The sequence below is a fragment of the Thamnophis elegans genome, chromosome 12 (assembly GCF_009769535.1).
Source record: "Thamnophis elegans isolate rThaEle1 chromosome 12, rThaEle1.pri, whole genome shotgun sequence".
Taxonomy (NCBI): domain Eukaryota; kingdom Metazoa; phylum Chordata; class Lepidosauria; order Squamata; family Colubridae; genus Thamnophis; species Thamnophis elegans.
Window position 1 is genome coordinate 23,313,146 of NC_045552.1, and position 12,193 is coordinate 23,325,338.

At 42.4% G+C, this 12,193-nt stretch overlaps 1 protein-coding gene across 1 annotated transcript in view; it reads right to left on the reverse strand.

The window, feature by feature from the left end:
- The window catches only part of GJB3 (gap junction protein beta 3), a 30,786-nt gene that overhangs the window by 18,086 nt on the left and 507 nt on the right, over positions 1-12,193 (reverse strand). The gene's annotated exons all lie outside the window — the stretch shown is intronic.

A 12,193-nucleotide genomic window follows, 5' to 3' on the forward strand; every position in this document is an offset into this window, starting at 1 on the left:
TTTTCTTTTTGGATTTCCAACCCATTTTATTTTTTCTGCTTTCATAAAGTAGAGCTTTCAAAAATGGTATTCTTCCCACACCTTCCCTTTGATATAATCTTTCTCCCTTCCTTAGCTCTGAAACAGCTTATTCTCTTGCGAGTTGACGTTAAGCAGGCCTCCTTCTGCAAGTAATAAACTAACCCGGGGGAGGTTTATATACGCTCTTCAAAAGAAACAGGAAAAACAAGACGATCTTGCCTCCCCACTCTCTCATCCCCTTCTGTAAGTAATAAACTAACTTGTAACTAGTGGTTAGCATCAGTCCACTGTGAATTCCCATAAATGAACAAAGACATGTTTTCCATACAACCAATTCCTCCACAGAGAAAGATAGCAGACAAACTGCAGCTTTCTCCCCAACAGATTGGTTTTCTATCTGCATGGATTTCTTTCCTCCATGTGATAATTGGATTCTGCATAATCCAAGAACCATATAATATTATCGTATGTTCCACATTACTTAGTTCAAAGGACAATCAAAGTAAAAGGCTACAAAGTAAAACTTTTTAAAGTTTGGGTCCTGCTTGGCATTGAAGTCTAGTATTCAAAATTGAATTCTAAGAAACGTCTAGGCCAGGAAAAAAAAAGAAGTCTGAACATCTTTAGAACACCCATATTATCCCCCCCTTTTTTGGATACTTAAATAAAAGCACACATGGTTCAAACAGACAAGATTAAACCATTCTGGGGCTACTGTGAAAAATTTCGCAAATGGTTCTTGAAATTTTGCTTTGCCATGGCCTTGATAGTGAGGAAAGTAAATGGCAGCAAAAAGTAATCATAGACATAGTAGTAGTAATTTTCTCTCCTTTTTCTCTGATCTTGATTTTTCCTTCCTTCCTTCCTTCCTTCCTTCCTTCCTTCCTTCCTTCCTTCCTTCCTTCCTTCCTTCCCTTCCCTTCCCTTCCCTTCCCTTCCCTTCCTTTCCCCTTCCCTCCCTCCTTCCTTCCTTCCTCAAAATCTATCATCTTTCCTTTTATTAAAGATTTTTTAATATCCCTGCAAGAAAAGAGAACATAAGAAGTTATCAGCTGTTGCTGCCTGAAATGTAGCCACTGTGTAGAGAAAAAGCAAGGCGGGAGAGTAAAAATGTTGGAAGGCCATGTGGTTTAGCTGGCCAGGCAGAAGAATCTAAGAATCTGTCCAAAACTACTGAGCAGATCTTGAACTTGACTAATTTTCTTTATTTCTCCTTGTCCTTGACATGGTTTTATTGTTCTTTTAAGGCTTTGACAGGCAACTTCAGCTGGCATTCTTAATAGGGGTCTTAAAATCCCTGCTTTGCCAGCTGCAGTTCATAGCTCTCTCTGCTGGAACTGATCTGATGTCTCACCGACTTGGCCAAACTTCAGTTTTTCAATACAGCAGTTTATAAATCTGATCCATGTTTTCCTTTCCACTTCATGGCTGCTCTATTTATGGCACAATACTATGTTTTATGTGTTGGGAAGTCAAAAGATGCATCATGTGTTCTGGGAGGCAAAAGCAGTTTGTGTGTGTGTGCGTATGTGTGCATGTCTTTGCTTTGCTTTTAAAAAAATTAGGAGGCCAGTCTTGCTAGCGGTTTCATAGCATCACCTAGCCATACAGGTAGTCCTCAACTTTTGACCACAATTGAGTCCAAAATTTCGGTTGTTAAATGAGACATTTCTTCAGTGAGTTTCGCCCCATTTTACGACCTTTCTTGCTGCAGTTGTTAAAGGGATTCCTGCAATTAGTAACCAGAGGTGGGATTCCAAAACTGGTTCTATGAGAGAACACTTTGCGCTTGTGCCCAGCACTCAAAGGCCGCCCTCGGTGTCAGCGCTGGTAAGCCGAGCTGTTTTTTTTAGCTCAGCTGAGGCACGGCAATCTACTCTGCTGCACAAATCAGCTGAGCTAAAAAACAAGGGAATACAGGACAGGGAATGGCAGGGGCGGCAGGGCGGGGCCAACCAGATATGATATTTGCCGGTTCTCCAAACTACTCAAAGTTTTGCTAAAAGTTCCGAACCAGCTGAATACCACCTTTGCTTCAGATTGTTCATTGGTCCCCAAACAGGCAGAGAATAGATGGGGGCAGGGCCAGCCAGAGGTGGTATTTGCTGGTTCTCTGAACTACTCAAAATTTCCGCTACTGGTTCACCCAAACCAGTCCCAACCGGCTGAATATCACCTCTGTTAGTAACCTGGCTTTTAAGTGAATCTGGCTTCCACATTGACTTTGCTTTTCAGAAGGTCACAAAAGGGGATCCCATCATCCCGGGAAACTACAACAATCATAAATATGTACCAGTTGCTAAATGTCTGAACTTTGATCACATGATCATGGGCATGCTGCAAAGGTCCTATGAAAACCGCTCCTACATCAATGTTTTCAATGCCATTGTAACTTTGAACAGTCACTAAATGAACTGTTGTAAATTGAGGACTACCTGTATTGTAGGCAGGCAGGCTTTAGATGGCCACCCTGATCAGTCAGAGGCATTTTGCATGTTGCCCATTTCAACCTGGTGAAAAGAATGAATCTGGTTTCTGCCCATTGGAGGTCTAAAGTTGTGGGCTGAAAAAAATTAGGCATGGGTATGTGTGGGTCACATGGTTGCCAACTCTGCTGTATAAAGGGGATCATATGGTTAAAATGGCAGATTGAGTACTGAGATGACCCTAATTTAAGTCTATACTAAGTTGAGGAAGTCCACTGATTGCTCTCTATCCTTAGCTTCTCTGTCAGCCCTTTGAAGTCGCCCAGATAGGATACCAAAATCACGAATAAACACATGTTATAGGAAGGTTGCAGTAACAGAGTCTTGCAATTCTGAAAACACAGCTCCCTTCCCTTGCCTTTGCCTTCCAGAGACCAAGAGAGGATGTTTGTTTGTTTTTATTAAATGGATACGCCGTGACTCTGGGACCCTTTTTGAGATGCCTTCTCCATACCCATTCCTTTCCAGAGAACTAGGGAGGATACTAGTTAATCAATTAATGAACCAATTCATTGATTAATTAAATGGATATGCCACCATCTCACTGAAAAGGGGACTCTGAGATCCTTTGTGATATGTCTTCTCCATCCACATTCCTTTTCAGAGAACTAGGGAGGATCATTCCTGAAATGTTTTCTTCATTCCTTTTCCTTCTATGGACTGAGATGGACTCTTGTCTGACTGTTGCCCTGGCTGCAACTCTCCATCCTTTCTCCTTATTTCAACAGCCCATGAGATCCTCTTTGTCTTAGCCCAAGAATCATTGTTGTGATGTGGTCAAGGTGTTGGAATGGTAGTAAAAGTAAAGGTTCCCCTTTCACATATGTGCTAATCATTCCTGACTCTAGGGGGCAGTACTCATCTCTGATTGATTGGTTGATTGATAGATTGGTATTTATTAGATGCCCAACAATGGATTCTGAGCAGTGTACAAAAGTAGGGGAATCTCCCCTCCCATAAAAACAGGCAAAACCCATGAAAATAGGAGAAAGTGCTATGTATGTATGCTGTCTTGAGCTTGAGAAGGAAAGGGGATTGCAACCTAATAAATATGGAATTTCTATTTATTAAAATCTCCTTTACAAAACCATTAATTCTTGCATATTTCAACTATCCATAACTGCACTGTGAAGGGTGTGTCTATCTGTCAGTTCAAAGACGCTCTTGTTCTCTCGTGATGCCCAGGAAGGGTTCTCCAAAGTGGTCAGTACTGAATCTCCCATAGGGTTAGGCTTAAATGTTTGGAGACCAATGAACAATCTGAAGCAGAGGTGGTATTCAGCCGGTTTGGACCGGTTTGGGTGAACCGGTAGCGGAATTTTGAGTAGTTTGGAGAACCGGCAAATACCACCACTGGCTAGCCCCACTCTCCCACCCCTGTCATTTCCTGTCCTATATTCCTTTGGTTTTTTTAGCTCAGCAAATTGCCGCGCCTCACCAGCGCTGACAGTGAAGGCGGTCTTTGAGTGCTGTGTGCGTGCGCAAAGCACTGTCTCAGAATTGGCAGGAAAAGATTTGGAATCCCATCACTGATCTGAAGCTTCATAAAAGGGTCAACAGGCTGAAGAACTTTGGGATCCCTGTCTACACCCTCTTAGTTTAGAGTCAAAAGTACAGCACTTTTCTTGACGCTGTTAACAGACAACTTAGGCACGGCAACATAATCCCTACCAATCTGATATCAAAAGTCACTTAGTCGCATTCTTCATCTCAGGTTCTGCAACTGGAATTCATATTTTAAATGCAATATGTGATCCTATCTCCCGCTTTGAATACTTGGAGTAAAACTCAATCATTTTTGTGGAGTTTATTTTTCAGAATGCTGATTATATTTAAGTGAATCGAGAGGTTTTTATGCAGCCGGATAGATTCATGAGCTCGCCTTTAATGCATTATATTTCAATATACCTTTGGGAGACTTTATATTTTATATTCTCCATACGGAACATATTTACATCTTGCATAGATGCATTAAAAATACCGTTGTGCAAATATGTTTGTCCCCATTTTTTTCTGGATGGTTTCATTTGGCTTTGGCAGCTATCTGCACAGAATCTCACGAGCCATTAATTATTGAAGGTGGTGTCAGGTATTAAATAACTATGGTGCATTTGACCTAAAATGTTAGCGTGGGGGAAAGAAACCAGTGGTTCTCCACCCAATGGCAAATAGTTATAAGCAGAGCCATGCTGCCTTTCTCTTCCTTGATGACTCATTTTCTTGGCTCAAATTTTGTTTGGACTAAAATGCCTGAGAAGCACCAACACAGATACATTTGTCAGGTAGGAATGCCAACCAGGCAGAAAACAGCTGGATCTAAGCCTTTAGCAGTAGCAGCAACTGCAGAAATAAGCAGGTAGAGATAATCACAATGAATCTAACTGCAGATGGAGGTGCAGGAGGGGCCTCTGGAGCAAAAAACTCTCCTGTGTATTGTTCTTCCACCTGACTACAATCCCCACAATGGATGAAGGGTTGCAAATCTGATGGGAGTTTGAAGAGATGGCTAAATTGGCTACTTTGACAAAAATAAAAAGGAAACACACTATTTTGTTTCTGCTTGGAAACCGTTTCTGGACTTTGTGCTTGAGGCAGGGGGAAAAAAAAGAAAATTTGATTTTCGTTTTACTGATTAAATAGATCTGTTGTTATAGAAATGGCTACTTTATACTATTATGTAAAAGTGAAAAGTTGGGGTTTGTTATTGCTATCTTATTCTACTGCATCAGTGGTGGGTTCGTACTGGTTTGGACCGGTTCGGCTGAACCGGTAGTGATTTGGCAGCCTGGGTTTCTGGAAACTCCCCCAAAGTGGTTCCCCAGGCACCGTGGGCAGTGGTGACATCTTGGTTTTCAGTTCTACTCATGCGCAGAACACTTTAAATTGCATTTTTGGCAAATGTGCATGCCCACGGAGTGTGCGTCTGGCGAACAGGCAGTAATGCCGACAGCAACCCACCTCTGTACTGCACCAAAGGGAGTTGGAAGTCAATGCCCTTTCTTTCTTTTTCCCTTCTCTTCTACATTCAATTTTCTACATTTTCCCTCCCCTAATTTTCCTATTATTTGCTTTTGTACTTTGGTATTTTATATAATAAACAAAAAAAGAGAAAACATATTGTTCTTCTGCCTGCTGTATGGTTGAAGCAACCGTATTTGGCCGCGCGAGTGATTGTGGGTGCACCTCGGTTCGCCCACATAACACCCATCCTCCGCGAGCTGCGCTGGCTACCTGTTGATCTCCGGGTGCGCTTCAAGGTCCTACTTACCACCCATAAAGCCCTTCATGGCAGTGGATCTGCGTACTTGAGAGACCGCCTCCTGCCAATTACCTCCTTGCGACCTATTAGATTGCACAGATTAGGCCTCCTCCGAGTTCCATCTGCCAGTCAGTGTCGACTGGCAACTACGCGGAGGAGAGCCTTTTCAGTAGTAGCTCCGACCCTTTGGAACGATCTCCCCGTGGAGATTCGTACCCTCACCACCCTCCAGACCTTCCGCACAGCCCTCAAGACCTGGCTATCCCGTCAGGCCTGGGGATAAAGATCGTAATCTGTCCCCACCCGAATGATGAATGTTGTGTTTTATTTTTACTTGCACTGTTTTCATGTTTATTGTTTTATTGTCTTGTATCCCCCTCCCTATAAATTGTAAGCCGCCCTGAGTCCCCTCAGGGAAAAGGGCGGCCTATAAATAATAAACAAATCCAAATCCAAATTTAGAACTGCCAAAGGTTGTAGTATATCCTTTGTTGTCATTGTACAAAATAAATACAACAAAATAGGTTCAAAGTGGCTCATCTTTTAACAGCAAGGTCCCAAATGCGCAGCAATGGAGCCCAACTCTTGTCAAGGGTTGCCACTCGGCCTTTCTTTAAAGACATGATCAGATGCAGAGGTTAGGGGGGAACCCGGCTGAGTCCTGAACTATAATGCAATTCTGGTATTAAGGTGCTCAGTGATGTCAGTGGTTCTCCCTCATCATCATATTGCTTCACCAAGCTCTAGAACCTGCAAACAGTTGCTTGTTTTAAGAGATATGTGTCTTCTACTCTCTCCAAAGCCTGTTTGTAACAGGACTTTGACATCTGCATTCCAAGAAGTTCTGAAATGGGAGTTCCCAGGGTGAGAGGGATGAATGTCTTGCAGGTGATCTCTTAGTCTAATGTCTGAGATTAAAAGGAAGATATTAACCTCTTTACTGCTGGAATACTTCGAAACTACTAGTTAAAATGAGCTGGCTTTAGGTGTTGTTCTGAGCTACAATCTAAGTGTGTTGGTTGGCTTTGGCCTGTGTGTTTTGTGAATCTAGCCTATTGTGCTTTAGCTTTTAAACCATGGTTAGGGTGATATGGCTTGATGTGATGCATAAACCTAGTTGCGATCTACTTGAACCCTACCTGCCATGTTTCTTAATCCCATGCTGGATTGGTTAATCCAAACTGAGATCTAGTGAACAGAGAAACATGGTTACAAATTGTCTTCCAATGATGGACTCTGGTTAGATTCAATACTTTTACTTAACTATTGTGTGATCAACTTGATTTGAGATTTAGCTTGTTGTATGAAGCTAACTACCATGGCTTGTATGTCCTTATTAAGGATTAGTAGGTTGTTTGAACCAAGATGTTGTATGGGTTCCACAAATCTCAGTGAAATGTCTATTCCAATGTTGACTGTTTTTGGAAGCTAAACAAAGGAGAACCTAGAGTAGTATAATAGAATTAGAAGGGACCAGAGGTTGTATTCAACAGGTTCTGACCAGTTCCGGAGAAACAGTAGTGGAAATTTTGAGTAGTTTGGAGAATTACCACCTCTGGCTGGCCCCGCCACCATCTATTTTCTGCCTCCTGAGTCCCAGCTGATCAGGAGGGTATGGGGATTTTGAAGTATCCCTGCCACCATATTTTGCAGTATCCCTGCCCACCAAGCCAGACCCACCAAGCCATGCTACACCCACCAAGCCACACTCACAGAACCAGTAGTTAAATTTTGAATCCCACCACTGGAAGGGACCTTTGAGGTCTTCTAGTCTAACTTCCTGCTTTGGAGAAAATCCTATGCCACTTCAGACAAATGGTTATCCCTCTGATTAGTTCTTAAGCAGGGAACCATCTGGGATATACAGATTTGTATGCCAAACTAGGAAGTTGAAAAAGCAACCTTGAACAAGGAAATGGCAAACTATTTCTATTGTTTCTGTCTATAAAACTACATGGATGGAGCCATGTCAATGATGCAGATGACATCAAAGTAGGTGGAATGGGTAGGGGCACAGGCAGGGGTGGCATTCACCAGGTTCTGACCAGTTCTGGAGAACCGGTAGTAGAAATTTTGAGTAGTTCGGAGAACTGGCAAATACAACCTCTGGCTGGCCACAGAAGTGGGGAGGGAATGGGGATTTTGCAGTATTCTTCCTCTGCTATGCCACCAGCCATGGCTACAGAACCAGTAATAAAAAAATTGAATTTCACCACTGGGCACAAGTATAGTATAGGTGGTACCTGGCTCAGCAGGAATAACTGTGAGAGTATCTAGATCTCTCAATAGATCACAATTTAAGCATGTGCCAGCAGAGTGCTGTGGCCAAAAAAAGCTAATGCATTCCTAGTTGCAACAACAGAGAGATAGCTTCCATACCACATGAAGCAATAGTGCCAATTTATACTGAAAACCACACTTGGAATACTGCATCCATTTCTGGTCACTATGATACAAAAAAAAATGTTAAGACCCCAGAAAGGGTGCCGATAAGAGCAACAAAGATGATTAGGGTCTGGGGGATGAACAATAGGTATGTCTAGTCTAATGAAGTGAAGAATTAGGGGTGACATGATAGTTACCGTATTTTTCGGAGTATAAGATGCATCGCAGTGTATAAGACGCACCAAGGTTTTGAAGAGGCAAATTAAAAAAGAAAGTTTTTGCACTCTGCAAACCTCCCAAAAACGGGCCCCATTTTTTCTCAAAAAAAAAAAAAAAAAAAAAAAAAAGGGCATGGATAGGCTTTAGGAAGCTTATAGAGTGGGGGCTGGGGTGGTGGTGGTGCAAAATTGAACAAAAAGTGACCCTAACCCTCCTAAAGGCAATGAATGGCCATTTTGGTGAAGGGGGCAGGGTTTTTGGAGGCCAAAAATGCTGTATAAGATGCACCCAGATTTTCAGCCTCTTTTTTGAGGGAAAAAGTGTATCTTATACTCTGAAAAATATGGTAGTTTTCTAGTACTTGAGGGGCTGTTACCAAGAAGAGGGGGTTGACCAGAGGGCAGGACAAGAAGTAAGGGATGACAGATCATTAAAGAGAGATCCAACCTAAAACTAAAAAGAAATTTCCTGATAGAACAATTAATCCGTGGAATGACTTACCACCAGAAATTGTGGGTGCTTCATCACTGGATGTTTTCAAGAAGAGATCAGATGCCATTTGTCCAGAATAGTATAGGGTCTCCTGCTTGAACAGGGGTTTGGCTAGAAGATCTCTAAGGTCCCTTCAAACCTGATTAGTCTATATTTTATATTCTAACCAGGGGTAGATTGCTGCTGGCATTACTGCGAATGCGCAATCAGCATGCAAATGCGTGTGCGCTGCGCACGCATGCACTTTTCAATGTAAATTGTTCTATGCACATGTGCAGAACAATTTACAGTGAATTGTGCATGCACAGTAAACTAAAATCCAAAATGACGGCGGCCAAACGGCAGTGAGGGAACTGGTTCAGGGGTGTGGCAGGCCTGGGTTGATGCCGGTTCTGCGACTCAAGGCTGAATTCTACTACCAGTTCGGCTGGACTGGGCCAAACCAGCAGCAACCCACTTCTGGTTCTAACTCACCAGCAGTTGAGTTTTCATGGAGACTTAATACAATAATATTAAATCTGATGTGTTTTTTTTTTTTTTTTGACAACGCTGAGAATTTCTTGAACACACTGAATTATGGCCCTAACAAAAGTTGGATTATAATTTACCCAAAATCTCAGTGGCTGAAGAAGTAAGCCAAGGTGGAGGCAACCATGCATGCCAAAACATTTGTCAGATTCTGAAGCAAGCACCCATATCCTTGTGACCAACCTAAGTAATCCTCAACTTACAACCATTCATTTAGCGACCATTTGAAGTTGTAATGACACTAAATAAACTTTATTTAATAAAGTGACTTACAATGGGTCCTTGCACTTGTAACATCCCCACCATCATGTGATCAAAATTAGGGCACTTGGCAACTGGCATGTATGTATGAGCATTGCAGCATCCTTGGCAGAGGTGGTATTCAGCTGGTTCATACCGGTTAGGGCGAACTGGTAGCGGCAGCTGCTGGAGGCTCTGCCCACCTACCCCAACGTAATGTGTCACCTTCTGCGCATGCTCACATTTGTGAACTGGTAGCAAAGGTAAGTGAATCCCTTCCCAAATCCTTGAGTCATGTGTTCGCCCTTTGAGACGTTCCCAGTTCCTTCTAATAAGTATTCGTCAATGTGGGAATCCATATTTGCTTAAGAATCATGTGATTCAGAGGTAGGTTCCTACTGGTTTGGACCAGTTTGGCCAAGTAGGTAGTAACCATGCCTCTCAACCGATTCTATCGAATAGGTGCCACTGTCTTGTTTTTTGCATTTGCGCATGCTCAAAAGCAATTTTTAAACTACTGTGCATGCACACACAGTGCACATCAAGTGCGCATGCCCCAATCACGTCCCTGAGCGAACTGGTGGTAAAAGAAGCCAGAACCCACTCCTGATGTGATTCACTTAACAACTGCAGGGATTCACTTAATAACCATGGCAATATTTTTTGTAAAATTGGATGAGACTTACTTAATCACCATCTTGCTTAGCAATGGAAATTTTGGCCCCAACTGTGATTGTAAATTGAGGAGTTTCCTGCAGTAATGATGCTGTCTGGATGGCTGTTGGAAGCAGTTCCAGTCATGCAACGTGCTGCTGCAGCCACCACATTTGCTGGTATAGACAAAAGAATAATTGAAGGGCCTTAGCTCAGTGGTGCTGTACCTGCCATGTACCTCCAAAGTGATAGGTTAAGCCCTGGCACCCTCAGCTTCTCCGAGACTTCCGTTCAAACTTTCAGCGAGTCACTGCCATGATTGCAAACATTAACCAGACCTCATGAATGGAGTCTAAAGTAATCTTTTCATTTTCAGCCTCTCTCCTTGAAAATGAAGAACTCATGCAAACAAGTCTCCCTGGAAATTCCCTGGAATTTTCTTCTCTTTATGTTAGCTACTTGGGCTAACAGTCTTTAGTCAAAACAATAAATAAAGTTTTGAGTTCCCCAACACTGGAGGTTTTGAATAAAAATTAAAAAAAAACATTGAGGGAAGAATTCAAAAAAGAAATCCTTCTAAATCCTGCACCTATGGGATGACTGAGTCATGAATTTCTCTCTCTGGGTTAATTCCAACACTTGCAAAAGCAATTTCTTTGGAACATTAGTAAGCTCTCGGGATCCCCGTTTTGGATGCCAACCTAAACAATGTGACTGAATTACATCGCAAATGGTCCCCCACCCTTGGCTAGGACCAACGCTTAAACCAACAACCACCCCATTTGACAGTTCTCAGTCATTCCTCCTTACCACCGTCTACCCCCTGGTGCTCCCTGTAGCAAGTCAGGTCTTCGCAGGAAGCGTCTCGTTTTTCTGTTGTTTTACTGTCCGTGTGAAGTTTATTAAACGTCCTTTCCTAACCAGCTGCCCTATCTTCACCAAACTGCAGAAGCTTTGGGAGAACACTCCAGGAACTGCTTTTATTTTATTTTTTGTTTCCTCTCTTTTGTCTGGTTGCTACCTCCCTTTATAAGCAGTGCATTTCAAAAGCAAAGATTTACAAGAGTATATACTTTGGCTGCAAAAGGAGAAAAAAAATTAACTCCTGCTTCCCCATGCCTGCCTACCTCCTTTCCATCGTTCTCAGATCACACACAGTTTGCTTTTTTCTCCCTGTGCCAGTATTAAATTTACTACTGCTGCTACTACAACTAATTTTAAAATGAAGGAAATTTGCTGAAGGGAGAGCTTGATAATCATCGTTCAGCTCCATGGGATGGATGAAAAAGTTACCATTCAGATGACTGCACAATTAAGGTTGATTTTTCTACATACCCGCCTTCCTGCCTTTCATTCCTATCAGGTGACAAACACCCTTTGTGCATCTTTTTTATTCTGGCTAGCATTAAATTTACTACTACTGCTGCTTCTAATTTTAAAAGAAAGGCAATTTGCTGTATGGAGAACCTCTTAATTGCCACCCAACACCAAAGTCGGATTGCCAAGTCGCCATTCAGACGCCTGATGCACAATTAAACCCAATTTCTGTACACCAAGATGTTTCGTCTTTTCTTTCTGCCTCTTGGTGGAAGAACTAACTTTGTGCTTAGCTTCAGTTCTTTAAAGCGCTTAACTTCAATGGCCTCCTAGTCCATAAAAAGCCAAGAAGATGAAACAACTGAATTGCCTTCATTGCTCCCTTAAACCCCAACCTCCAAGCCCCTGCTCAGCTCAGTTTTTGAGGTTCACAAGGCGCTTGGGCACAGACTGGGCTTAAGGAGATCAGCAGGACGAAGTGAGAGGCACATCCTAATTACGGACATTAAAGCACCTTGCTATTTTCCTGATGTTTCTTATCGAAGCAAACTCTACGAAGCAAGTTGTTTTAATTTGCTGTTCAGCCACTGAA